General features: G+C 36.6%; 1 protein-coding gene across 2 annotated transcripts in view; it reads left to right on the forward strand.

Moving 5' to 3' along the window:
* Positions 1–15,868, forward strand: part of STT3B (STT3 oligosaccharyltransferase complex catalytic subunit B) — a 107,303-nt gene that overhangs the window by 15,312 nt on the left and 76,123 nt on the right. The window lies entirely within an intron of this gene.

Genomic DNA, 15,868 nt, shown 5'->3' on the forward strand with positions numbered 1-15,868 from the left:
TTCATGAGAGACACATAGAAAGAGAGAGGCAGAGACACAGGAAGAGGGAGAAGCAGGCCCCATGCAGGGAGCCTGATGTGGGACTGGATCCCAGGACTTCAGGATCATGCCCTGAGCCAAAGGCAGGCACTAAACTGCTGAGCCACCCAGGGATCCCAACTTTTGTGTTTTTATGTTTTATACTTGTGTCTTTGGTCAGTTTTTTAACTTGATTATTTTGTATTTTGAGGGGAGGGCTATTAAGTCTGGGTTAAATTTGTTGCAATTTTTAAAAAAGATTTTATTTATTTATACATGAGAGACAGAGAGGGAGAGAGAGAGGCGCGGAGACACACAGGCTGAGGGAGGAGCAGGCTCCACACAGGGACTCCAGGATCACGCCCTGAGCTGAAGGCAGATGCTCAACCGCTGAGCCACCCAGGCGTCCCAATTCGTTGCAAATTTTGTGTCTTATTCTTAAGCACTATAAGATAGGTAGATATTTTATTACCCCCATTTTACAGACAAGAAAAGTAGTATTGTTTACTATGTTGAGAGAATACTATGTGAAGTCAGAAGCCTCTGGTAATACTTTTGGTATTAAAAATAGCACGTGCGGGCAGCCCTCGTGGCTTAGCGGTTTAGCGCCGCCTTCAGCCCAGGGCCTGATCCTGGAGACCCCGGATCGAGTCCCACATCGGGCTGCGTGCATGGAGCCTGCTTCTCCCTCTGCCTGTGTGTCTCTGGTGCGCGCTCTCGCTCTCGCTCTCTCTAATAAATTAATAAAAAATCTTTAAAAAAATAGCATGTGTAAATGTGCACAATTATGAAATGGCATGATGCTTCCATCAGTCTACTTATTACACCCCTCCACTTCCAAAGGACTGAGGTTTGGAAAAATTTACAAGTATTTTTTATTTGCTTATGGTCTGTTGTATTCTGGGTAAAGTGCTAAGTGACTTGGCCAGAGTGACAGAATTAGAACCAGTACATCTCCAAGTTTTCTCTGGTCTTAACTGTCTCGCCTGTACCCATACTTTAGTGTTTTTTTTTTTCCCACTAAATTGTTCAGTTGGCTCAGTCACTATCTGCCAGCACATTTCAAAACTTATGTTTTTGATAGCCAGAATAGTTCTGCTGTTAGAACTATTTTCCCACTTTGAGGGTATGCTGGAGTTTTCAGAAGGCAGTGGTAAGGAATTGGCAGATATTTGAGATTTTCTTGACTGATCCCACCTCCAAACTTTATCAATAGGAATTAAGTTTCTCAAGTGTTGTGGTCAGAATATTTTTTCGAAATTATAAAAGCCAGAGATTTACAACCAGTATCCAGATATTTAAAAAACACAGTTTTAGGCATTGAATGTAGTGAGTTGTTTTAAAAGTGAAAGTACTACAGAGCAATTCTGAATTCCACAATGCAAGACTTTAAATGAGACAACTTTCTGTCATGCTTAAACAAATACAAAATACACAGAAATGAACTTGTAGATACATCCCAGCTCTTAAATTAGGAAGATTGTTCTGTGTAAGAGTAGTTTCCCATCATTACAATTCTGTATGTTGCAGACAGATTCTCTAGTACAGCTCTCCAGTGTAAAAGCAGTGCTTCAGGGAGCATGACTTATTTTCATGTCCCTTCAGATTTCTTGGATCTAAGATTCAAAGGCAGAAATGAAAGTCTATAATACTTCTGCTTATTGGAGGAATTCTTTGACATGTAATGGAATACAGAGCATCTTTAGACTTTGACTCAGAAACATTTTCCGCCAGAGATACCAGCCGTTGTATGACCAAGCCTTTTATTCATTTTTATTCTTTCCTGCCCTAGATTCTTCCACTTTCAGTGTCATGCATTAGAATTAGTTACCTTTCTCAAGAAATAAAGTGAATTATAAGGTATTTGCTATAGTATTGATATAATGCTACCATGATGAAATGTAAGTGTCAAGTGCAATAATTTGGCAAAGAACGTAAAATGCCAGATTCTACCAGGTTGAACATAGTGTAACCCATTTGTAAAAAAGGGCGGGGGAGCAGAAGTTAAGTCCATTTAAAATTCAGTAAATGCATTTGCAACATTTGTAATTCTCAGAATAAACACATGTTAAAATAGGGTATACCCCAAATAGGTCTAATCTCAGGAGTTTAATACATGTTGTTATTTTACAGAAATGAGTAAAATTACATTAGATATGGGAAGGATACTAAAGTTTTCATGTAGCTCAGTATTTTCAGTCTCTTTCAACCCATTTCAAACAGGAGGAGAAAACTCTCTGCTTATTCTTTCTTAGTCCCTTCTTGAGTTATGTTTGCTGATACTTTGTTTGAAAAGTTTCTGATTAAAAACTAGGTAAATGGGATCTCTTTTGGTTTCTCTGGACTATAGAATGAACTTCATACCTAGAAGAAAATACAGAAGTCATTTGTTAGAGTACTTGCCAAAATGTTTTCCGCAGAATATCCCAGGAATTGTAGTTCAAAACAAAATAACCTCTGATACTTTAAATTTGGAAAAACTGCTTATCCCATCCACTTACTTATAATACATGTTAGCATGTTAAAGGCTGAGACATTCTTGAATACAGTGTTAATTTTATTTAATCTAGTGTTTACCATATTTAGGAATTTATGTAGGATTTTTTAGAAAATTAATATTCCATGGAATGCATATTTGATGCTTATTAGTTGGAAATCTTATTTCTGTAGAATATGAATATATGTCCTGACTTAAATATGTGTAATATAATACATATTTATATTTTCAATGCTTATTTGGAAATCTTTTTTTTTTTTTTTTTGGGAAATCTTATTTATATTGTATAATATGTAATAATTACATAATATCAATAAGTAGATATTTAATAACAAAAGATAAGTGTAAATATGACATGTTTATATATATTATGTTTGTTGGAGGTCTTTCTTTTTTCTATAATAAATGAATGTGGGATCCCTGGGTGGCGCAGCGGTTTGGCGCCTGCCTTTGGCCCAGGGCGCGATCCAGGAGACCCGGGATCGAATCCCACATCGGACTCCCGGTGCGTGGAGCCTGCTTCTCTCTCTGCCTGTGTCTCTGCCTCTCTTTCTCTGTGTGTGACTATCATAAGTAAATAAAAATTAAAAAATTAAAAAAATAAAATAAATGAATGTGTGTGTCTGACCAAAATATGTATTATACACATATGTATGTGTGCTATGCAGAGAGAAAGAAAATATATAAGTGTGTGCAACTCTTTGCCTTTTGCCCCGGTTTTTTAGATTTCAGTGTATATTGGATTTAACTGAGCAAAAACTGTCATTAGTTTTAATTTGTCAGATTCACTATTTGATTATTTTTAAAGATTTATTTATTTTAGAGAGAGAGCTCGTGAGAACACGTGCATCAGTGGGTGGAGTGCACCAGTGGATGGAGTGGCAGTGAGGAGAAAAAAAAAATCTCCAGCAGACACTGCTGAGTGCAGAGCCCAGTGTGAGGCTTAATCGATCTCAGGACACTGAGATCATGACCTGAGCCAAAATCAAGAGTCTAATGTTTAGCTGACCGAGCCACCCAGGTACCCCCAAATCCACTATTTTCTATGTGATGCTAGAGTTTTTTTCAAGTTTTTTTTTTTTTTTTTTTGAATGGCATTAAAGTACTTTTATCAGCCTGTTATTTTGATACAATTTTTTGGTGCCAACTTGTCATTGTCCTTTCCTTTTTTTCCAATTAGTTTATTAAGTACGCTTTATAAAGCAGAACAGACCCTCCTTTTTCAAATGAATACTTAGGATAACTGATAGTTCATGGTCAGTTAAGGCAGAAGTTAGAAGACAGGACTGCAACATGGATCTTGTTTCCAATTAATGTGTTCGGAAGCAGTCTTGCTGTTTGTTCTTATGAATTCTGATACCTTTTTGATTTGTAGTGAATCTCATCTTAAGTGAGAAGGTATAGAGAAGTCCAAAAAAACTTTGCATGACAGTTTCAGCTTTTGAACAACCGGTTTTTTTGCCATGTGTTACTCAAATTGAAAAATAGTTTGTATATCTGATAAATACAGCCTGAACTCTGTTTAGGGAAGATCTTGAATCATTATTACTCATCCATCAGTTTTAAGAGCAGAGAAGTTAGAGTAGTCTTAAGACCCAGTTGCAACTGCTTTTATATTAAATGAGTAGTGGTGATTTGGTGGAGTGGCAGTGGTCAATCTGTATATTTATGGGTCTTTACAAACTTCAGAATTGACCTAGTAAAAGTAAAACAGTTAAAAAAAAAAAAAAAAAAAAAGGGACGCCTCCGTGGCTCAGTGGTTGAGCATCTGCCTTTGGTTCAGGGCATGATTCCAGAGCTCTAGGATCAGGTCCTGCATCGGGCTCCCTGCATGGAGCCTGCTCTTCCCTCTGCCTGTGTCTCTGCCTCTCTCTCTCTCTCTCTCTCATGAATAAATTAATTAATTAATTAAAAAAAAAGACTTTTCTGTATCATTTGAAATTTTGTTTGCTGTTTGTTAAACACCAATGAATCTGTTACCCTACGAGGCTTGAATATATCCTCACATAAGTTTCTGTAGTTTAAGTAATAAAATTGGCTGCTTGTTTAATATCTTACCGAGATGGTGGTCATGTGTAGATATGGTAGGATTGGGTTTAGATGTTAGTTTTAGTAGTTCGAGTAAACTGGTGTTTGTCAGTCTGGTATGCTTTGTTTTGGTTCCTGCCACTAGATGGCAGGAATAATAAATGGTAGATTGAAATGCCGGTTTGAGCTGGTGGCCTTAGCTGCTTTGTACTTTTCCTTTACCTTGGTTGTTCTCTATTCCTATTAGTGCTGAATTTAGGGTATTTATGAAGTCTTTCCTCTAGTGGGATTTAGGTTGAACTGGTACCTTGTAACATGCTTGGCGTGACAGGGTAAAGGAGAAGGAACAGAAAACTTTTAATCCTCAATATAATCATTGGTGTTCTAATACTTTGCTTTTTACTTCAATTTTTATTTTTTTCTCTGTGGAATTCTATCCTTTATTTCTTGATTCTCTTACATTTACATTGTTATGCATAATTGGTCATTTCTGTTGGTGGAACTAGTTGCCTTCTCATTTACTAGGTGAATGAATACATGTTAACTTGGTCAATTTTGTAAAGCTTATACTACACTTTGCAAACAAACTCAAAATTATGATGGACTGTGTGAAGCTTTTCACAGAATGTATTATTTTCAAGGTAGCCTGTTGATGAAAGCCTTTGAAAAGTAGTAATGGATAAAGTCTAAGGTGATAAGAATGTAGCTTCCATGATTGTTTTGTTATGTAAGACTGTGTTGCTAGTAGACTTGTACCAGAGACTCCTTGCGGACTTATGAAGTCAGCAGCCTTGTTGGGGGAAGTCCGTGCACGAGGCACTGCAAGCAGCCTTTTAAGAGGCTCCAACCAACAGCCAATAAGAAACTAGCGCCCTTGGTCCTATAGCCTCAAGAAAATGAATTCTGCCAGCAAACCTAAGTGAGCTTGGAAGTCAGTTCATTCTGTGAATGAGTCTCCTCCAGATGAGAACCCAACCCTGTTAACTCCTTGATTTCACCTTGAGACCCTAAGCAGGGAATCCAGTTAAGCTGTGCCAACACTTGTGACCCATGAAGCCATGAGGTAATATGTGTTGTTCTTAGCTATTGATTTTGTTGTAACTTGTTATATAGCAATAGAAAATTAATACAAATACCCTTGATAAACCTTTCACATCTCTGAATGTTACCTATTTGACAGGCGTTGTGGATACAATGGTGTGAGCCCAAATAGACATGATTCTAGTCTGAGGGAGAGATCATCTTGAAACCATTAAGAATAACATATACTGGGAAGACTTATGATGCCATGAGAGCATCTAATAAACCATAGTATCTCTTTAGAACTTAATTGATCTTTTAAAAACTTATTCTTCCTGGGTTGTTTTCTCATTTTTTAGCATAATCTTGACATCACAAAACTTGGTCTAGTTTTATTTCCTGTTAGTATTATGAAAATAACTTAGGTGTATTTTTTAGCCCTTGCACATGCTCTTTCTTCTTTCTAAAACACTTCTTTCCTGCCGTTTTGCTCTGTAATCCATCCAGATATAAGTTAGATGTCAGTTAAGTTCCATGAGGGAGCTTTGTGAGTTCAGGTCAATTCTGTTTCTCACCTAGCACAGTGCAGGTTGGCCCATTAAAAACAAAAACAAAACACCCACACTTTGATACGGAGTATACATTACTGGTAGAAGTATTGATACAACTTTGGAGAACCATTTAATAGTTTTAAATATATGTGATTGGAATTGCTAAATATTTGTTTGAAGAAAACCACATGTCCTTAAAAAAGACAGAATTAATTGTAGTATTTATGAAATGGAATACTACTCAGCAATAAAAAGAACAAACTGCTGCTACATGATTAAATCTCAAAAACATTATGTTGGGTGAAAAAAACCCAGACACTTCTAGAGTAGAATCTGTGATCTATATTTATTAACTGTATTTTAAGATTTGTTTATTTAAGCGTGCGTGAGCATGGGCAGGGGGAGGGTAGAGTGAGGGAGAGGGAGAGAATCTCAAGCAGGCTCCCCGCTGAGCACAGTGTCTCTGACCTGGGGCTGGATCTCATAACTCTGAGACCATGATGTGAACTGAAACTAAAAGGTTGGCCACTCAATTGACTGAGCCACCCACGCGCCCCTATGCTCTGTTTGAAATCTAAGAACAAAATAAATCTGTTATGAAAGAACTCAGTGTTTGGGAGGGAGAAGTGACTGGAAAGATTCACATGGTTACTTTCTGGGTGATGGTTTTGGGTGATAGTTAACGGTTGATGGTATTGTATAAAATTGTCAAAATTCACTGAATCAAATATGTAAGGTCAGTATATTTTAATACTTAATATAAATTATTCTTCAGAGAAATGTTAGGTGTCCTTTAGTATCCGATAGGTTCCCTTCTCTGCTTGATTGTATTTGCTTGTTGCCTGTCCCTCCTGCCAGATTGTCAAAGATTGTCAGCTTTATGAGGTCATGGACCAGATTTGCCTTTGGTTCTTAGAACTGTGAACTTGTATGTATAATGCCCAGGTTTATTGGCTCTGAGGGGAAAAGTTATTTGTGAACTCTAATTTCTTCATAGTTGGTATCTATATTTTATGGTTGTTGCATTTTCAAGAAAAATATTTGCATTATTATGGAATCTTGTATTCAGTGTTTTTCCTTATGTAGCTTCTAGCTTTTTCTGCTCTAGGATGCACAAAAGACATCTGTTTAAGTGTTGGTAGAGTAATCTTGCTCCAATTACAGCTTTGCCAACCACAGTTTGAGATAGCATAATGCTATATTTATATACCAAAATTTTAAAATGCAATCTTTTTTATAAATGTGAAGTTTATTTTATTCTTCTAAATGAAAACTAAATATTAATTCTGTTTTCTCCAGAATCTTTGTCATCTCTCCTTAGTTTTTTGAGATTGGACATAAAAAGGATAACCTGTTAATTTTGCTTTTTGATACAGAAAGCCCTTAAGCACCACAGTGATTTGAAAAAGAACCAGGCGATTACATAGCACTTTGAAGATACTATCCTTAATGGTGGTGGTATTATTTTTTCCCTTGATTAAAATGATATTAAGTTTTGAATGATCTAATGGCTGAAAAATAAGTATAGTCTTGATTTCCCAGAACTGCCTCAGTAGATCTCAGGTGTGGTTCTTTCCAAACTCACAGCAGATTTTTCAGTGCTGGGAAGAAATGCCTTTCTAATATGTGTGTTGGAGGTCTTCTAAAATTAAGTTTAAAATTCTGCAAAATTTTTATGCACATTCTTCTGGGGAGAGGATCCGTATTTTTAACAGATTCTCAGAGTCCCTCACCCAGAAAGATTAAAAAGCCTATTTCTCCCTTTAATTTTTTTGGGTGGTTTTCATTGCCAGTCCATGGTTTTGCCAACTTCTCAGAAACAACCAACTCTAAGGTCGGCAACTAATTACTTACACTGAGTGTTTCCTGTACTGAACACAGTGAAAGTGTATTTGATGTCTGTTGATTCTCTTCATTTTTTGTTGTTTTGACTGTTTTTATGACCTTTTTTGGTTGCAGAACTAAATCATAACTGCCCTCTTTGTGTTCTAAATCATTCCAGACACAAGTATAAGAAAGATGAAGAAGAAATATTTCTGGGCAGCCCCGGTGGTGCAGCGGTTTAGCGCGGCCTGCAGCCCAGGGTGTGATCCTGGAGACCCAGGATCGAGTCCCATGTCAGGCTCTCTGCGTGGCGCCTGCTTCTCCCTCTGCCTGTATCTCTGCCCCTCTTTCTCTCTCTGTGTCTCTATGAATAAATAAATACAATCTTTAAAAAAAAAAAAAGAAGAAACATTTCCTTCAGTAAACCTGATTTTTTATTTTTATTTTAATTTTTTAATTTTATGGAAACTCTGGTCAGAAGTGCTTGTTCTCTCTCACTTAAAAACACCAGTTTTGGGGGGAGGGGAATGCATACTTGGCAAGATTTTTAGGAATGTCAAAATCTGAAACTGTGTGGTTGCATACATACCTGTCACCTGATAACTTATTCTGTCCTGACTCTATTTCTAATATTGTTGCTTTTATCCTTGAGTTGGTGCTTAGCTATGAAAACCTGTAAAAGGATAAAATAGCATAATTGCAAAAATTAAGAAAATTCATGTTAAAGTCACTGCATTTTGAGTTCTGTATTCTATTTTAGTCTAACAAATCGAATTTAGTATTGTAGCTAAAGACCATGGAATTTTTTTTTTTTCTTTTTTTTTAAAGTAAGCCATGTGCCCAATGTGGAGCTTGACCTCAGGACCTTGAGACCAATAGTCACATGATCTATTAGTTGAGCCAGCCTAGGCAACCCCTCCTATTTGGCTTTGATTTCTGGGAAATGAAGTCAGATTTATTTTTTAAACCCCTAGGCCCTCTCATGGCCTACATTTTTGTGTGTTTTTATGTAGTCTTGAATTTTTGTATCTATACTTCTCTTGTCCTTTATCTTTCTGTGTTGCCTCTATTTCATTATTTTTGTGGAATAAGATGGTGGAATTTTGTGGAATTAAGACATCTTACAGATCTTTGGATCTTAAAAATAATTCTTTAAATAGGCTTTTATTGCAAAAGCTTTTAGTACTAATGGTACATTCAACATTCAAGTCATTTTAACAAATATTTAGTGAGTGTTAACTGTGCCAGGCACAGTACTAAGGATTAGGATTATATACAGGGGTCTCTGTTGTAATGGAACTTATTTTCTGGCAGGTAAATGTGTAAACAAAGATCCAAATCATTTCAGTTGTGATAAAGGCTATGAAAATACTAAAATAATATGGTATGGAATATCTGGAATGTGGCCATGGGACTACCACTGTAGATATGGAAGTGAAGAGGCCTTTTTGAGGTGATATTTAAGTTAAGATCAAAATGACAAGGAGTTAGCTATTCCTGTGAAGATCTGAATTAAGAGCATCCCTTCAAGCAGGAACACCTTGGCATGTTGAAGGGACAAAATAAAGCCCCCATAGCTAGGATGTAGCGAGAAACATGGTATGGGTAGTATTAGGATAGGGCCAGATCAAGCACTGAGGTGGTAATTATGGAAGTTAAACTCTTAATCGGAATTTTTTTTTTTTTTTTAAAGAATAAGGGAACAGAAATTGTTTTGGTTGCAGTAGATGTTTTCCATTTCTATATAACAATACTGAATAGTCTTGAGAATGATATAGAGGATTGATGAAAGGCTTTAGAGCCCAGAGCATAAAAAGGGACCCAAGTGTACTAACTCAGGTATATGGAGTGTTCACACATGAAAATTTATTTATTTTATTTTATTTTTTTTTACACATGAAAATTTAATTAAATCAGTTACACTATTTTTATTACCTTCTACCTGAATAGTGTATTTTTATAGAATAGTTTATCTTAGAGTGGGAGTTAAAGTATTTTCTACAACTCATAACCTCTCATACTAGCACTAAATCACTCAACTCGGAACATTTGTGGAAAATGTTTTAAAATTGGATCATATATAAAATGTTCAGAGGCACTTTAACAGCAGTTATTGAACTTATTACATGCCAGGTACTGTGCTTGGTGCTAGGGGTAGGAAGATCAATTCATTTATCTTTGCCTAGAGATCAGATCAAGTGAAATAGACTCTGGGCTTTGCTATTTATTGGTTGAATGACCTTGAGTAAGTTACTTAACCTCTGCATTTGTCTTCTCTGTGAATTGGGAATGACAGTAATATCTGTATCAATAAGTTGTCATGAAGATTAAATTAATACAAATGAAGGTACTTAGAACAGTGTATAATTCATAATCACTCATTAAATGTTCGCTGTTTGTTATTATTTACTTACGTTGGGAACCTACTAATAGTAAATTAATGCTGTTTAGTATGTTGCACTAGAAAATGGTAAAATGAAAAGCTCAAGATCGAAGAATAAAGGGGGAAGTACCAGCTCTTATCCAAAAAGGATAGTTAGGGCTTAAAAAGAGGTATCTTTTGAGTTAGATCTTGAAAGATAGATGTGGGAAGATATTAAAGGAGGATTTGCTCTTCAGGTAACAAGAACACCTTGTGCAAAGGTAGGGAAGTATGAAAAATCATGAATAGTACATGTTTAGTGAAAAACCAGAAGTTGAGGTATATAAGGTGAGCAAGAAATAGGAAGGAGCCATTTCAGTGTAAGGATAGGGCAGGGAGTCTTAAAAACATTAGGACTTCATCTTGTACATTTTGGGAAACAGGTGAAAGGTTGGTATAATCATCTTAGAGATTTTTCTGTTGTGTTGGTGGATTGGGAAGTTGGAAGGAAATACCAGAAGCTAGAAAGTCTGTAAGGAGGCAAGTGAAATAGTCTAGATAAAATATGAAGAGAGCTTTAATTAGGGGAATTTAAGAGCTGAGTATAGGGAGTGAGGGTTTTATAATGATTACCAGATAAATCCAGTGATAATGGTAACATTTTAACTAAGAAAGCAACTTTTTTTTTTTTTTTTTTTTTTTTTTTTTTTTTTTAGTTAATTTTTTTAGGGTAGGGGGGAGAGAGAAAGAATCTTATGCAGGCTTCATGCTGGGTGTGCTCAATCTCACTACCCTGAGATCATGACCTGAGCTGAAATCAGGAGTTGGACATTTAATTGAGTGAGCCACGCAGGAGCCCCAAGAGCTACTTTAATAGTAGGGAGCAGAGTAAATAATGAGTTCAGTTTTAGGTTTGTTGAATATTATATCTGTGAAGACACTCAAGTAGGCTCTTCAATATATAGATTCAGAGTTTGGAAAAAAGAATTGCATACTTAGGAATCATACATCATAGTCAAATTTAGGAAATAGACAAAGGAAAGAGGAGAAAGGAGAAATAACAGTGAAAAGAGAACAATAAAGACCAAGGTATGACATCAATATTTGGAATATTGTGTCTAAGGAAATATCTGTGTATGGTGTTCAGTTTTTTTTCTTCCAAGGGATTTAGGGGCATGGTTCTTTACGTACTTAAAACTGAAGTTTAGGCATCAGACTGATTTTTTTTTTCTCCCATGTGTTATTGCACAGTCATCCATCATCCATTTACAAAAGGAAAGCATAATCACTCACCTGTTCTGTAAGTTGCCCTGAGATGTGAAAATCTAGGGTTTCAAATGAAGGCACAATTCCAGTGTTGGTGTGGAAATACCATGCTTTCTCTAAAGAGAACAAGTGAAATACATGTTACTGAAACAACTTTATGATTCTTTCTGACATTTTCAGTTCTTAGAAGTTTATTTGTTGAATCATAGTCCTTAGAGCTCAAACATAGCAAATTTATCATTACGATACTAATATATATTCTGAGATGTTTATGAGGGCAAGTCGAGAAAATTATAAAGATTACTAAAGATTACTAATTCTAAAGCATGAAGTAAAGCAGAAAAGTCAGTATTACATGAGAAGAGAAAAATGAACAGAAGTCATTTCAGGGATAGAAATTACGATACAAATCCTGTGATACTTTAGAGAAGCAAATTTAGAATTCTAAAATTAGAAAAATAGGTCTTTTCTATTAAAAACAGTACCTTCTTTAAAGGACAGTACGTTTTCTTCTTGTGTTTTCATACTGCAGTTTTTGCTACAGTAGTTGAAGAAATAGAAAAAGTTTTTTTTTTTTTTTTTTCCTTATGGAAGACCTAGACTAATGCCAGAAAGAAAATGGACAAATTGAAATAGTTAAGTCATAGACATAGGTAATGGAGAAGGTGAGCTTCCATTGCTTCACTTAGGGTAGAGATTGTACTTTTAGATAGATTATTCAAGTAATATATTACAGTAAGAATGAAAGCCAAAAGGAGCTGCAAATTAGCCACTCCTGCAAATTTTTGGCACTTTTCTTCTTCAGAAAGAGGGAGACGGAACTAAGACAGACAAATGGTTTATAGACTTCATTTCTGAAATGGGTATATGAATAATTTTCTGACATGTTAGTAATAAGATTATTTAAAGATTTAATGAAAAATGGCATAATGAATAAAGTAAGGATTTTTAAATTCAGAAAGGGTGAGAAACAACCATACTTGAAATTCTTATGGAACTAGAAAATACTTGATAACAGGGAAAAGAGGAAGAAATTCTAAATGAATTGTTTAAACTTTAAATCTTGGGATGCGTGGGTGGCTCAGCGGTTGAGTCTGCCTTTGGCTCAGGTCGTGATCCCAGGGTCTGGGGATCGAGACCCACGTCAGGCTCCCTGCATGGAGCCTGCTTCTCCCTCTGCCTGTGTCTCTGCCTCTCTCTCTATGTGTCTCTCATGAATAAATAAATAAAATCTTTTAAAAAATAAACTTTAAATCTCATAAGTTTGTTCAAGTCAAAATACTGGTAGATGATTATGGTGATAATAGTGGAAGTTGTGTATCTCTTGGGAGATATTGTAATGGGCAATAGAAATAATAGAATTAACTTCCCATGTCTGTCTCTCTTTCATTTTCTTTCTTCTTCATGAGAACTGAGACTTTGCTTTATATACAATCAGTTTTTGATCCATGTATATTATAAAAGTGAAACAGTCTTTTTAGGTCAAATAGGAATTCTTAATTCTCTGTTTTATACCTTGTAAACGGTTTTAAAACCATGAAGGAGGGCAGCCCCGGTGGCCCAGCGGCTTAGTGCCACCTTCAGCCTGGGGTGTGATCCTGGAGACCCGGGATCAAGTCTCATGTCGGGCTCCCTGCATGGAGCCTGCTTCTCCCTCTGCCTGTGTCTCTGCCTCTCTCTCTCTCTCTCTCTCTCTGTCACAAATAAATAAAAAATCTTAAAAAAAAAAAAAAACATGAAGGAGAAAACTGAATGAGAAAAAAATACTTACCTGTCCTTTTCTCATTTCTTTTTGATATATTGAATATGCAAATGATAGCAGACATTATTTTCATGTTATCATTAGACATTGTCCTAGAATAGTTTCTTAACATTTATGTGGCAAGTTGTTTATAAGGGAGGAAGAATTGAGGAAAAACAAGCCTGTGTTAATAGTGGAAGAGGAAGGAGGGATTGCAAGTCTTTTGGAAAATTATGTACACACATGCTTGCACATGACTTTTTAGGATGAGAAGTTTTGGGAGAGTAAAGATTAGAAATTACTGTATACTGTGGCACGTGGGTGACTCAGTCAGTTAAGCATCTGACTCTTGGTTTTGGCTCAGGTCATGATCCTGGGTCCTGGGATCCAGCTCAGAATTGGGCTCTGTGCTCAGGCTGGAATCAGCTTGAGATTGATTCTTTACCCCTCCCTCGCCCTCCCCAGCTCCTTTTCCCTGCCTGTTTGCATGCACCCCACCACCACCTCCAATAAATAATACAACCTTCAAAAAAAGGGATGCCTGGGTGGCTCAGTGGTTGAGCATCTGCCTTTGGCTTAGGTTGTGATCCCAGGGTCTGGGGATTGAGTCCTGCGTGGAATTCCCTGCAAGGAGTCTGCTTCTCCCTCTGCTTATATCTCTGCCTCTCTGTCTCTCTCATGAATAAATAAATAAAATCTTTAAAAAAAAAAACCTTAAAAAATTATAGCATACTAAGTAGAGTATGGTTATCTGGAGACACACACTGGTTGAATTGATTTAATATATGAAGTATAAGAAAGCTGCAAAGCTGCCAAGAAGGGGAGAAATTTGAAGCAGAGAAGGGGATCACTTGCTTTCTATCTCCTTTGTGAGAGTAAGGTTTGCTGAAGGGTTTGGAATAAGCATTTTATAGATTGTGTCTGATGGAAATAAGATGGTGATGATTATTACTGCTCAAGCAGTACTTAATAACATTTTCTTTTTTTTTTTTTAAGATTTTATTTATTTATGAGAGAGAGAGAGAGAGAGGCAGAGGCAGAGACACAGAGGGAGAAGCAGGCTCCATGCAGGGAGCCTGATGTGGGACTCGATCCCAGGACTCCAGGATCATGTCCTGGGCTGAAGGCAGGCACTAAACCGCTGAGCCACCCAGGGATCCCCTAATAACATTTTCTGACTGCGGTTTTCTTTATCTAGGCTTTTTGTGTGTTTTTTTTTTTTTCTTATTTTTTTCTTTAACAGTTGCTCATTGTTTCAAAAAAAGTCAAAAGAATGAGGCACAATCTATTGACAACTTGTTATGTAGCTTCCTAGGATTTCTTTGAGGGATACTCGATCTTTGAAATATCTATGTACTGGGGCAGCTTGGGTGGTTCAGCGGTTTAGCGCCGCCTTCAGCCCAGGGCCTGATCCTGGAGACACGGGATCGAGTCCCACGTCGGGCTCCCTGCATGGAGCCTGCTTCTCTCCCTCTGCCTGTGTCTCTGCCTCTCTCTCTCTCTCGTGTCTCATGAGTAAATAAATAAAATTAAAAAAAAGAAATATCTATGTACATATACATGCATATGTAATCTTTAAGTTATTGGCATACATAGGATTATGTCATACATACCAATGAATTTTGCTTCATCTACAAAGCAACATGACATATATGGTAGCCATTAGTGCTGCCTTCCCTCTCTCCTGTGCACAACGGTGGGGGATTGTGACTAGAAGTGGCTATTGAATTCAGAGTGTAAATGATATGTATTTCTTCCCAGCTGAGAATTTATTGTGCTCCATCTTCCAAAGTTCTCCATCTGACACAGTGATTGTAACATACAAGGTAATGGGTATTCTGGATGTGACTGTTTAAAAGGTAGTATGTACCAAAGAGTTAAAATCTATAATGAGATATATTGGACTTCTCTGTCCTTTTGTTTCCAAAGTGACTTAAGAAAGGGCATAAACTTCAGGATTCAGAGTTTCATCTTAACTAAGAGAACTGTGCTAATGGTTTTTTTGCTTATATAACTTTTAAAAAAGATTTTATTTATTTGACAGGAAGACAAGATAGTGACAGAGCATGAGCTGGGAGGAGAGGGGGAAGCAGGCTTCTGCTGAACAGGGAGCTAGATGCAGGCTTGATCCCAGAACTCTTGGGATCATGACCTAAGCCAAAGGCAGAGGCTTAACTGACTAAGCCACTTACTTAGTGGCCCTTACTTATATAATTTTAAACATATACCAGTGTTTTTCAAACACTCGTTTTAGCTTTTGAACGCTTTCTTCAAATGAGACTTTATACACAAGAATCTAATATATAAACAGGTAAAAGTATATAAAATAGAATGGTGCCCTTTTCTGTTCAAAAGTGTGTTTCCCACTCCCTTCAAAGTTTATACCTGACTCATGTCAGAAATGTATTTCTAGATGGACATTTTCAAATCCCTGCGGTATAAAGAACTTTGAAATCCACTTAGAAGGTTCACCATGCCCACCAGAGTCAAAGCCCTCTAGTTCAAATCCCAGTTTGATGACTTAATGGCTGTTACGACTTTGGATAAGTTATTTGACATCT

Source organism: Canis lupus, chromosome 22 (genome assembly GCF_048164855.1).
Source record: "Canis lupus baileyi chromosome 22, mCanLup2.hap1, whole genome shotgun sequence".
In the NCBI taxonomy this organism is placed as follows: Eukaryota; Metazoa; Chordata; class Mammalia; order Carnivora; family Canidae; genus Canis; species Canis lupus.